At 43.2% G+C, this 12,696-nt stretch overlaps 1 long non-coding RNA gene across 1 annotated transcript in view; it reads left to right on the forward strand.

Moving 5' to 3' along the window:
- LOC118353811 (uncharacterized) overlaps positions 1-11,400 on the forward strand; it is a 34,080-nt gene extending 22,680 nt beyond the window's left edge. The window contains exon 4 of the long non-coding RNA XR_004813203.1: positions 11,078-11,400. This is a non-coding gene — a long non-coding RNA (uncharacterized LOC118353811). The remainder of the gene's footprint in view (positions 1-11,077) is intronic.
- The last annotated feature ends 1,296 nt before the right edge of the window (positions 11,401-12,696 follow it).

Consider the following 12,696-nt stretch of genomic DNA (forward strand, 5'->3'; position numbering starts at 1 on the left):
ATAGTAAGAAAACCTGATTGAAGTGGCCCTGTAGCATCAGAGAGAATCAGAGGCATGTGATTGTCTTGTAAAGTGGCTGTGAGCATTTTGCAAATATGACCATGTGAATAACAGCTATTATTATTGGTAATAAAAATGATTCATCACTGAATGCATATATATGTATGTGTATGTATATATATATAGCAGAGTTGGCTGTGGATACTTTAGAAAATGTGGTTAAGCTCCTCTAAACCTCATTTTATATATATATATATATATATATATATATATATATATATATATATTCCTGCCCATTTTTATGAAGGCAGAGATAGTGATTCAAAACATTGCATAACATGAACAAGCTCATGTAGCCAGTTAGTGGCTGAGTCGGGATTTGAATTCAGGTCAATCTGTCTCTGAAGTTCGCACAAAGGCACATGAGGGACTCAGAGCCACTATGGTTCTTCTCTGCAAATATCCCTCACAGGAACCTGCTATCATTTGGACTCAGAAAACCCTAATGACCACCCAGCTGCTGTGTGCGGTCCTGGTCTGCCGGGTGATGACAGTCCCCAGGGAGGAGTTCCTCAGGGGTTCCCTCTGGACCATGACAAAACACTCAGCAATGCTCTGGCCGTCATGCCTCCCCAGCAACAGCCATGCCTGCTGGTGTTTCAGACCAGCAGGATGAGCAAACTGTTCCCTAGAAACCAACTCTTGCTGCTTCTCTCCCTTGTAGATCTTGAAGCCAAATCCCCTCGTTAATTCAGGGGAAGCATCATGTGATGCCACCGTCTCCAGGGCTGTCATTTGCCCATTCACTCACTACATATTGGCAAAAAAAAAAAAAAAAAATCCTTCTGTCTGGATGCCATCAAATCTTTTTTCCTCAGTGTCTCTGTCTCCTCCCTTCCAAATTTGAAATTTGCTTCCATTATTGTATCAAAGACATCAATAAAAATTCGACACAAAACATAAGAGCTTTTAAATGAATCATCCTTTGGCTTTGATCATTACCTTCTAAATATCTTTAAATAAACTGCTTGAAGACTCTGTATAACCATAGTCCTTTAAAAACAGTCGTATTATATATATGTGTACATATATATGTATAGATTTATAAATGCTAAATGTGTGTGTGTGTGTGTATATATATATATATATATATATACACACCTGCACAGTAAATGCCAATATCCACATAGAGATCTATACCCTAGTCACACACAAAAAGTGTATCCTGCTTTTGAGGAATGGAACCTGGGCCGATCACTTGCTCATTTGCTATCACATTAATTCCACCTATCTTATTCTCTCTGCATGTTTTTAAAGATGAGAACTTGTAAGTATTTTTAAATATTTATTTTGTAAATATTTAAAATATTCATTTGTGCCCACACTGTTCTCTCTGTTGGGCCTAGAACAAAAAGCTAGGGGCCTCGTCTTGGGATATCTTGGGATATAAGGTTTAAAGGAGTTTAACCACATTTTCTAAAGTATCCACAGCCAACTCTATTAAATTTACCTTTGGAGTAAAGATGACTGAAGCTTCTAGCCACTAGACAGGTTTGAGAAGGGTAACTAATTTGTAGAACAGAATGGAGTCTGAATTATGCAGGGTTCAATCAGGCAAACAGAACCCACACCAGGTCATTCAGTGGAGGGGATTTAAAATGAGGAACTGTCTACAAAGGCATTTAAAGAGCCAAAGGAGCAAGCAGTGAAGCGACTGGAAATTGGGAACTGTTGGAAACCAGTCTCATCCCTGGGGCTGGATGGACAAATAGAGGAGCCTGCAGGTAGAATCCACTCACAGGCAGTGGGGGGGACCCACAGGGAAGGAGGCCTAGAGGTTAACCTGCTGGAGCTCCAGAAGGGGTACAGCCATGCCTGAGGATGCTACCAGAAGCAAGATGCAAGAGAGAGAAGGGGAGAAATACTTTGGCTTCTCCCCTCCACTCATCCTCCACTCTTCTGCCAGAGTCTCCCCTTGAGCAAACCTGAACAAAATCATGGAAGCCCAAGAAGCATCGTTTGCAAGGATCAGAACCCTGAAATGCAGAGCAGGGTTGGCAAGTTGAGGGAATGTAGCCAAGAGGAAGTGGAAAGGGCTCTCCCCTGATTTCAGTGCTCAAAAACGAGTTAAGAACCATCTTAATAATTGTGGTATGTATCTAGATATAGATACTGGTGTTATATACTGCATAAGCATGGTCTCTCTCCATGCAGGCTGCTTGTCCATGTGACTTCCAGCACCTTCCCTCTGGAGGAAGCATACTGAACTCAGAATGCAAGTGCATGACTTGCTCTAACCAATGCAAAACAAGCAGAAGCAACATGTGCTGTGTCTGAGCCGAAGCCATAGGAGCCATGCATGGTCCCACCATGTTTTCTTTTCCTTCGCCACAAGATCTGTGATAGCTCAACTTAGACCATGAGACAATCTCACTTATTACCCAAGCCAGGACACTGTGTTTATTGGACTTTGTTTCAAATTCACAGTTGAACCTCATTGTTTTACACATAGAGGAACTTCACCTGAAAAGATGTTGGATTTTGAAGGAAAACATCATTTGAAAACAAAATTATCATACTGTTTAAAAATGAGTATATTCTAGGTTTCCTAAATTTTCAGACACCAGGCAGAGGCAAATAGAGGCAGAGCTCAACAGTGGGGGAAATGCAAAACAATTAAGGCCTCAAAATCCAGAATCCCCAAGTTCACACAATCATCTCTAGCTTTGAGATGAGTAATAGTAGAATAACCCCGGTCATGTCACCCTCTTGCTTATTACCCTCCACTGACTCCCTTTGGTACCCAAACTTCCAAGAAGATAAAAAACAGACTCCTTGGCTTGGCAAAAGTCTAATTCCAATTTATCTGTCCAGCTGTTTCTGCTCAACATACCATGTATTCCAAAAGCTTAACTTCTCACTATTATCATGTTGTCCTTCCTGAGTTTCGTGCCTGTTACATGTTCTTCTGTTACATCCAGAATTTCCTCTCTACATCTACTCCTCCATCCTCCTTTTAGCAAAACCTTACTCATCTTTCAAGTATGGGCTCAAATGTCTCCTCTTCTGTGAAGCCTTCCAAAATGAGCACTCCCTGGGGCACCTGGCTGGCTCAGTCGGTAGAGCACATGACTCTTAATCTCAAGATCATGAGTCTAAGGCCCATGTTGTGCCTAGAGCTCACTTAAAAAAAAAGAAAAGAAAAGAGAAGAAAAGAAAAGAAAGAAAAGAAAAGAACACTCCCCATTCTTTCCACTGTAGCCATTACTACAGTCCATTATAATTACTCTGCTCAACTCTCTCCTCCACTTGACCATAGCTCCCCTAGGAGTACATTGTCTTCGTTCTTATAGGCCAACTATCTATTATGGAGTCCAGTGTATTCTAGGCCCTCTCTCTAAATATCTGTTGAATAAATGAGTAAATGAATGAATGAAGAATTTTCCCTATTTACCTTTACCTGATTCTCAGAAATCATGGAAAACCCTAGAATTCATTGGGATTTCTAGATATTCCCATGTTAAATTCCAGATATTTACCTATGCTAACTACAGTATAATGCTGTATGATACTACATATAGCTGAGTTTCATCTGTTTCACGCAGAGTACTTAGAACCATTTAGATTGAGAGTTAGGAGAAGTTAGCCTCCTTCAGAGAAAGAGGTGTGCTGGACAGAAAGAAGTTGAGTTAGAAGACGATGCTGTTAGAGGTCCTGCAACTAATCCTGTGCTCGTTTCTTCTACTACATGTGGCTGTGTTTGGAGATAAGGTTGATTATGTGAATATTCACAAAAAAGAAAAGAAAAAGAGAAAATAAAACATATGGAAAATAATCATGCTTGATAATAATCAAATAAATGCAAATTAACTTTAATTTGTATCATTTTACACCTGTTAAATTTTTTTATAAATGATCCAGTCCGAGGCTTCAGTGAAATTAGATCCTTGTATACTTCTAAAGGCATTGCAGATTGGTATGGCCTTTTCAGAAAGTAGTAAGAAAATACAGAACAAGAATCATAATGTTCACACTGTTTTGACTCTGTATCTAAAGTACGAGGAATTAGTTCTGTGCAATATTTTAGCAGTACTAAAAAACTGTTTGTAAGTGTTTATGGCAGCAGTACCTTCTGAGGACAACCTCCATATCCAGCAAGATGGGATGGCGTATTAAAGCAATGAAAAATTGTGCTGCCATCAGACAAAATAATTACGCAACCTACATATAAACGTAGCAAATATACAATACAAATTGGATATGGTAGAAATCAAAATACTGTGTGCATTGTGATAGCAACGCTATAAAAGCATTCTTACAGAAAAGCATTGGAAGGCAATTTTTACAGAGTTGTGATAGGTTGGGATTATGGTTTTTCTATTTTTATCAACATTTTTTTTAATGTTGCTATGACATATGTTCTCTAATAAGAAACAGGTGGAAAGTAAATGCACTCACCAGTGGGAATTGGAAGGATACAAAGGGACTGAGTAAAGCAGGTGAATCATATATGTTTTTGCCCCGAGCATCCCTTAGCCTGCAGTGGTGGGAATGGAAAGTGAAGTCAAGAAGCGTGTCCTCTGTGGGAAATCTGTTTAATTTGCAGGAAACAGAGGATAAGGGGAAATTTGCTGAAGAAATCTTACTTGATTTTGTTAAGAAGAGAGAATATGATTTGATCAGCTGCCTTCATGTCTCAGGGAGTGCGCTGCTTTTCTTGAATCTCTACCGTCCGCTCATCGCTCATCGTGGCAACAGTTTATCAAGAGACCACGAAGTGCCAGGCGCCAATCCTTTGAAATTTTACATATTCATGTCACTGAATCCTCATAACAATCTGGCAATGTGCCGACTGTAATACTTTCTACATTTCACAAGGGCAGATTCTGGGACACAAGGCCTGCATTGCAAAATCCCTTTCTGTTGAGTCATACCATAGACCAGATTGATCCACTGACAAGCAAGTGTTCCCATTACCCAAAGGCAGCTAGAAAGGAGCCAAACTATTACTGGCCCACCACTCTACTGGGCACTTTGCATATGTTATTTCAGTAAACCGTAACTGGGGTCGGGGAGATAGCAGTTAACTTTCATTAGTATCATTTTACACCTGTTAAATAAAGAAAGAAATGACCCAGAGCTTTGAACTCCAGAGCTCAAATAGCAGGGTCACAGGCAATAAGGTGCTCCTAGGCTAAGCCTGAAGTCTTGAGAGACCTTGCATTTCAGCTACCTTGCAATTATTCTCAACAGAGGAGCGACTAGCATTTGGGATAGAGCCCTTCTTTGTGTAGGACTGTCTGACAGATTGCAAGACATTCCATATTCCTGGCCCTGGTCACTACAGGCTAGGAACATCACTACGCAGTGTTGTGACAACCACAAATGCTCCCACACTCCCAAACACTCTCTGGGCTGGGAGGATGCACCTCCACTTGAGAAACATTAAGAGACTCATATTCATTCCACCAAGAAATGTTTATCAAGTGCCTTCTCCATGCCAGGCACTCTGCTGGCACAAGAGGCATTTAGTGGGGAAGAATGACATTTAAAGTGGTGCCATAAAATGCAATAAATGTGACAACAGACCAACGGTGCTGTGAGCACAGACAGGAAAATGTGTCTAACTGCCTAGAGCATCCAGGCCAAGCTTGGTGACCTGTCATTAAGAAGTGACTCCAAGGAGAGTTCCAGATTTGCTGTTCAAAGACCTCTATTCAAATGTTGAATCTGAATCTTTTTTTTTTTTTTAAGTAGTTTCCGCACCCAGCATGGAGCCCAGTAAGAGGCCTGACCTCAAGACTCTGTGATCAAGACCTGAGCTGAGATTAAGAGACCGACACTTTTCCTGACTGAGCCACACAGGTGCTCCACAAATGTTCAACCTGAATCTTAATTATTATTTCACCTTAGGCTCCTTGCTTTTTCCCACTAAGAAGTAATTTCTGCATATGAAAAATGGAAGACAGGGGCGCCAGAGTGGCTCAGTCTTTTAAGCACCAAACTCTCGATTTCAGCTCAGAACATGATCTCTTGGGGTTGTGGGATCGAGCCCCAGCTCAGGCTCCATGATCAGCAGGGAATGTGCTTGAAGATTCTCTCCTTCTGGCCCTCCCCCCTGCTTGCTTGCTCTCTCTCTCTCTCTCTCTCAAATAAATAAATAAAATCTTTAAGAAAAAAAAAAAAGAAGAATGAAAGCCATAATAATATCTGCTCTACCTGCCTCACAGTAAGTGCAGGAGAATGCACTGTGATGTGCTGTCCTCATTGAGTGAGTAGCAGGGGATTCAAGTTTGAGCCTAATTTGTGTTCTCAGCTGGGAATCAGGCATGTCTGGAAATGTCCAATGACTTGGTGGGGCAGGCAGCCTACTGGCATCTATTTTTGAGATGTTGGTTTCCCTGGATTCTCATCTGAGCCCCACGGAGAGAGGATGTCTGTGGATGTTGAGGAGACTGTTGTCACAAGGGGATCTGTGAGATGCAAGGGCTCCAGCAATGCTACTCGGGTACCCAGATAAGTGAGGCTCTGAGCCAGGGGCTGGGACGGGCTGGTTCTGGGGCAGGAACACCTCCCCCCACCAACCCTTCTGCTCTAAACACAGCCTGTCTTAGCTCCCAGAGGATTGCCAAGTCCCTAGGTCCGCCTTGGCCCTTTAATGCAGGCATCAGGTCCCTGACTGGCTACAGCAACAGTGAGGAGATGCCCACCTTTGAATGACTTCATAGGCAGGAAACATCTGCCAGAAGGGCCAGGAGCAAAAGCTTAAAGGGCAAGCCATACAGGAGATAACCCCTGCGTACCCCCCAAATGCTCTCTGAGATGAGATACCAGGAGAGGATACTAGCCAATGAGATGTGATTCATTACTGTGCCTGTGGCCTCATTTGCATCCACAGGCTGGAGAGCTTGGGTCACTGTTACAGTAATAACACACATGTCCCCGGCAGGAGGCCAGACCGTGGCTACCCCAGCGAGCACTGCCTGCCTCCCTGGGTCCTAGGGTGGCCGTGACTGGAGGCCCTGAGATGGAGGCCCACTTGGCAACCTGGCTTTGGATCTGTCCTTCCTCTCAGTGGGCAGTATACAGAAGAGAACCATTTCTTTCCAAACCACCTCATTTTTAGTAAAAGCACAATAACTGTGGGGTGTTTATTGAAAGTGGTAGTGCCTGGAAATTCATTTATGACTCTGAATTTCATACTTTGGTGCACCCAGTGACTTCTGGACTGCTCATGGTGCTAATGGGCTGCGGGGTTGGAATCTTGTCTCCTTCTGGGCTCTTCCCAGATGGTGTAAGAGCTGGTAACAGGGTAGGTCAGTTTTCAGGCTGATTGGGTGATGGAAGGACTCCCACTTTCCCTACTGTGAACTTGTTTTTCCTATTGTGGCTGTCCGTATTTTCCCAAGATGGGGACCGCAACCTCTCCCATCCCACTTGTTTTTCTTACAGTGTGACCTTGACATTACTCTCACAGAATTGGTGGGGTCTGGGCCACCTTCTCTTGAGTCTGGGCTGGGTGGATCTTTGTGAATGTTTTAAATACAAAGTATGGTAAATGGAGAGCTACATGACTTCTGAGGCTAGAGCATCAAAAGGCCATGCGCTTCTGCTTCACCCTCTTGGAACACCACCCTCTGGAAGCCAGCCTCTATGCTCTGAAGCAGCCACAGAGAGTCCCTTATGGAGAGAAACCAAAGCTTCCAACCTACTTGAGCTTCCAGACAGTGGCCATCAGAGAAACCAAAGCTTCCAGCCTCCAGTCCAGTTCAGCTTCCCGGCAATGGCCCACAGAAAAACCAAAGCCTCCAGCCCCCAGTCTAGTTGGGTTTCCAGACAATGGCCAGCACTGATTAGCCAGCTATGTGAAGGGAGCATCCAGAAAGTGAGTCCTCCAGAGTTTATTGTGATCATTTCCTCATGATGCTAACATACTGTTTCATCTGCATCCTGACTACTCATGATAAGGTCTGTCTTTGGTCTGCGCCATTTTGTTTTATTATACAGCAGGACTTTTTGTTTCCTAAATCACACTAGTTTAAGCTTTAGAATTTGTCTCATTGCAAAAGATTCAATTTTGTTCTTTCATTGTGGCTATTCTTGAGGGGAAAATAGCAGAACTTGAGAAACGCAAGACAATACTTTGATGCCCACATTCTGAACACCTTTCTGAAATTATCAAAGACTTAAAGAGTTGAGTATTTCTTTAAAATTCCCACAGACCTGGGACTGCAAAAGGATGCCTTGTGTTGGCCTGACGTGTTGTTCAGGGGAGACAGAAGCCGGTGGGATTTTTTTCTTATTCATCCTCTGAGTCTGCTTCTTTTACCGCCTCCTTTAGTGTGATCCTCGGAAAGACATGTCCTTGTTTTGCACTCATTTAAAACAAAGAGTCCTCTCGATGATCTCCCCAATTTTAAGCTTGTGAAGGGAGAGAAGAAAAGTAAGATCTGCTGTTACATTAATTTCACTTATTCTCACCTCATTTCTAAACTGAGTTATTCTTCCGACTGCATCTCCACCAGCCACTTTCCTCTGCAACCTCTGGGTTTCCTGCAGAGAGAGGACAATGGGCAAGTTAAGTGAGAAAGATGATTTACAAGGCTTTTTTCCTTTTGCTCTAATTTACAGGAAAATCGTCCTTGTGTGGAAAGACAAGCTAAAGCCCCACATCACTGAGGGATCCATCGTGATGGGGGCGAAATGAGTAAAAGGGACATCTTTTATATTAGTAATACCAAAGATATCTGATGATAGCAGTTCACTTGTTTCTCAGATATGACTAAAAATGCCAGTTTAAAAAAAACTGAAAGAATATTTGCCTTTATTTCAGGCAGTGCTTCCCTCCGATCCTTTTGCAAGTGTTAATTTGTATCTGTTTCAGCGAGGATTATGTTCAACGGCATAAAATAGAAAACCAAAATAAAAGAGGTTTAAAAACCACAATGTTCTATTCTTTCATGTGAAAGACGTCCAGAAATGAGCCATCCAGGGCTGGTAGGGCAGCACTACAAAGACTCAAGGCCCCTTCTATCTCCCTGCTTTGCCATTCTTAGCACGTAGCGTCCATCCTCAAGCTGGCTACTAGGGTTCCAGCATCCAGTCTGGGATCCTGGCAATCAGAAGAGGAAAGGGGAAAGGAAAACCTGCACAGCATCCAGTGGAGTCACCTCCCTTTAAAAGGCATCCCTGGAAATCCCACACAACAGTCCACCTATGTCTCAGTGGCCAGAGCGCATCCACACGATCACCCCTAGCTGCAAAGGAAGCTGGAAAAACTTTAGCCCCAGAACACATGGAGGGTCCCTCCCTTCTCCAGTTTCCACTGGTGCTTCTTGTCTGCACTACGTGATCCAAGACCCAGCTACAGCTTCCCCCTGTTGTTCTGGTCCCATGAGCAAGCAGAGTTCTTTACTAAAGTGTAAGCTTCAAGTCAAGAACTATGAAGGGTGTGATAAAAGTGTGTCATGTAGTAATTAATTACCCTCAAGGAGCTTGCAATGTTAGTAAAGAATTCTAGTAAAGAATTCATGAGATACAGCGCAATAGATGTGAGCCACAATCAGGTTTTCTGTCACATAGTACAGATAATACGTGTTGGAGGAAGCAAAAGGGAGCAATTTCTAAGAGCTGTGATGCTAACGCTTTTCCAAAGGAGATGGAACCTCCAGTGGGGATTGAATATGGTGGATGCGTGTGATAGTTCCTTTTACGTGTCAGCTCGACTGGACCACAAGATGCCCGGGATTTGGTTAAACATTATTTTGGGTCTGTCTCTGAGAGTGCTTCTATTGACTCAGCATTTGAGCCATAGACTCAGTAGAGCAGAGTGCCCTCCCCAGTGTGAGTGGGCCCCATCCATCCTCTGAAGGCCTGAGCTGAATGAAAAGGCTGAATAGGAGAAAACTCTCTGCCTGACTGTTTTCAAGCTGGAACATCGATCTTCTCCTGCCTTTGGACTCAGACTTGGTCTGGTACCTTACACCACCAGCTCTCCTGGTTCTCTGGCCCCTGCACTTGGACCGGAACCATATCATCAGCCTCTCCCAACTCTCTGGCTTACTGACTGTAGACCTCAGGACCACTCGGTCTCCATGATTGATTCTGTGCAGAATCCTAATATAACAAATATGCAACAAAACTTGCAGCATCCTGAGCATATCCAACCCCAGGCCCAGCAACAGACACAGGACTGTAAAGAGGAGAAATGCATACCCATCCCTGAAGTAACTCATGGAACACTGCCACCAGGAGAGAGGAGGGAAGGGAAGGCAGCCTGGGATGCCACTCCATGGAAATGCTGTGATAGGCAGACATACAGCCTATAGAGGGGACACAAGGAGGGAAGGAGTTGGGAGCCTCTGGGGGATAGGAAAGGGGTGTCTCAGAACATTCCCCAAGGACCACTGGTGGCCATGTGAGGGCGTTAGGGCAGACTTGAAGGAGAGTGTTTTCAGTTTGGTTTGGGTTTGGTGGGAGCACTGCTGATAGAGACATTGAAAGTGCTGGAGGCACACCTGGGTGGCTCAAGGCATGATCCCAGGATCCTGGGATCGAGTTCCACATCAGGCTCCTCACAGGGAGCCTGCTTCTCCCTCTTCTGTGCCTCTCTCTCACTGTGTCTCTCATGAATAAATAAATAAAATCTAAAAAAAAAAAAAGTGCTGGAAAGAAGAAGGATGATGGGTGAAAAGAGAAGGCAGGAGGAGGAGCAACTTGGAGCGGTGGAAAGAGCTTAGTCCACGTTCAGAATAAGCAATAGCAGTGTTGACAAGGCGCTGGGGCACAGGACTAAAAGGGCCCCTCCAGATCCCTTTAATTTAGCAACTCTAGATTCCCAGCGTGAAAAGAAGGCACAGAAACCAGAGAATAAGGGCTGTGGGTGTCTCACTGGAGTCCTCGAGCCACATTGTACAGGCACCTGGTCATGACCTGCGGAAACTCGCCCAGTAGCAGGACTCAGCAGAGGTCCCTTGGGGCCCCAAATTGCCTCTTTTTTCCTCTCTACCCTTCTTTATGATATTTGTCCCATACACTCTGACCCATGCCTGTTTCCTCTCTGCTCTCTTACCCATAGGTCACTATTTGGTCTCACAAACCCAGTGGATTTCCTTCCATCATCCATTTGTGTGAGTCAGCCGTTTGCCCCCACTGACCTGATTGATACAATTCATTCTGGAGCCCTGAAGGCCAGTCCAGCCACCTGGGGGTCTCCAGCTGCCATGCTGCAAGTGCAGGGATACCAGTGCCCTTGGAAGTCACCGGGCAGATGTGGAAGTTCCTACTTGCTCTCAACGCCATGCCATGCAGCTTCTCTGCATCATGCACTGCCTGCAGGTCCAGAGGAGAGTGAGAACAGTCCCAAAGGGATTCAAAATATGTAAATGATAGAGTTTCAGGTTGGGCTGGTTTGATTTGCGTGATTTGTAATAAATGCAATAAGAGCACCATTTATTTCCAACTCTCCAGTAAGATTATTAACTTTTTTCTTCCAAAGGTAAACTTGATTACATTACTTATTTATACTATGTACATTGCATTAGAGGTAAAAATGCATCAGGGTAAAAAAAAATCATATACGGTTTTTTAAAATTAGTGTTTTCTTATCCAATGATAATAACAGCTTAGATTATTAAAAAGGAAGAATTTTAAATATGCAACTCACCTTCAGGTCTTGCTTGTTTACTTTTACATGTTTTGCTAAACTTGACAGACAATCTAGAAATATCATCTCTACTCACTTTCAATTCCTCATCTTTATACCAGTGCTGTGCTTTTGTGTTGGGGTCTCTGACATATCTGGAGAGGCAGCATGATATAGGTGAAAAAATAGGAGCTTTGGAGCCACATATATTTTAAATTTAAAATCCAAGTGTGCCTTTTACTAGTTGGGCATCAGGGGTACGTAATTCACTAGCAATTTGAATTTTATTTTTTTTAATTTGTAAAGACAACAGATTGACTAGCTGCTCATTATGAACAGGGCACTATGCTGAGCTCTTTACTGTGTTACCATGTGCAATCTTGAAAACAATCTGATGAAATTATTATTATTATTACTATTATTATTAAACTCCGCTTTACAGATAAGCAAGTTAAGGCTTAGATTAGCTAAATTGCAAGGGATATTTAAAAATAAGCAAAAGGTCAAAACGACACGTCTCACCCTAAAGACTGCCCTCTTGGTAGTTGTCCAACACTGACTGGTATATAAATCATCTCCGGTCCTCATAATAGCACCCAAGTGGTTGGTAGGTGTCCTCTCTAAATAAAGATGAATGAATAGAAGTAAGAGAAAAATCTCACTTCCCCAGAAGGCAAGCCCATTACATTTTAGAGTCCTTCAGCTTTGTCCCTGTCCTGGTCCCATTTCCTTTCTGCCTGAGGGTATTAAGCATTGGCCCTCCTAGTCCTCTGGAGGATGTACTACTTTGTTGGCGGGCTGCTAAGAGGGGCCATGACACTCAATTGAATTTATGCCTTCTTCATTCCAAAAGAATTTAAAATGCACTTATTGTTTAATATGGCGTGGTTCCCTGTTCCTTTACATTTCACAAAGTACTAGCATATATTATCTCACTCAAACCTCCCAACAACCCTGATGAAAATGAACATCGGAGACTTTAAGCGATTGGCTCAGGGCAACAGGATGATTATCAGTAGTACAAGGGGAATTTGACTGCAAATTAACCATGT

Source organism: Canis lupus, chromosome 1 (assembly GCF_003254725.2).
Source record: "Canis lupus dingo isolate Sandy chromosome 1, ASM325472v2, whole genome shotgun sequence".
Lineage (NCBI taxonomy): Eukaryota > Metazoa > Chordata > Mammalia > Carnivora > Canidae > Canis > Canis lupus.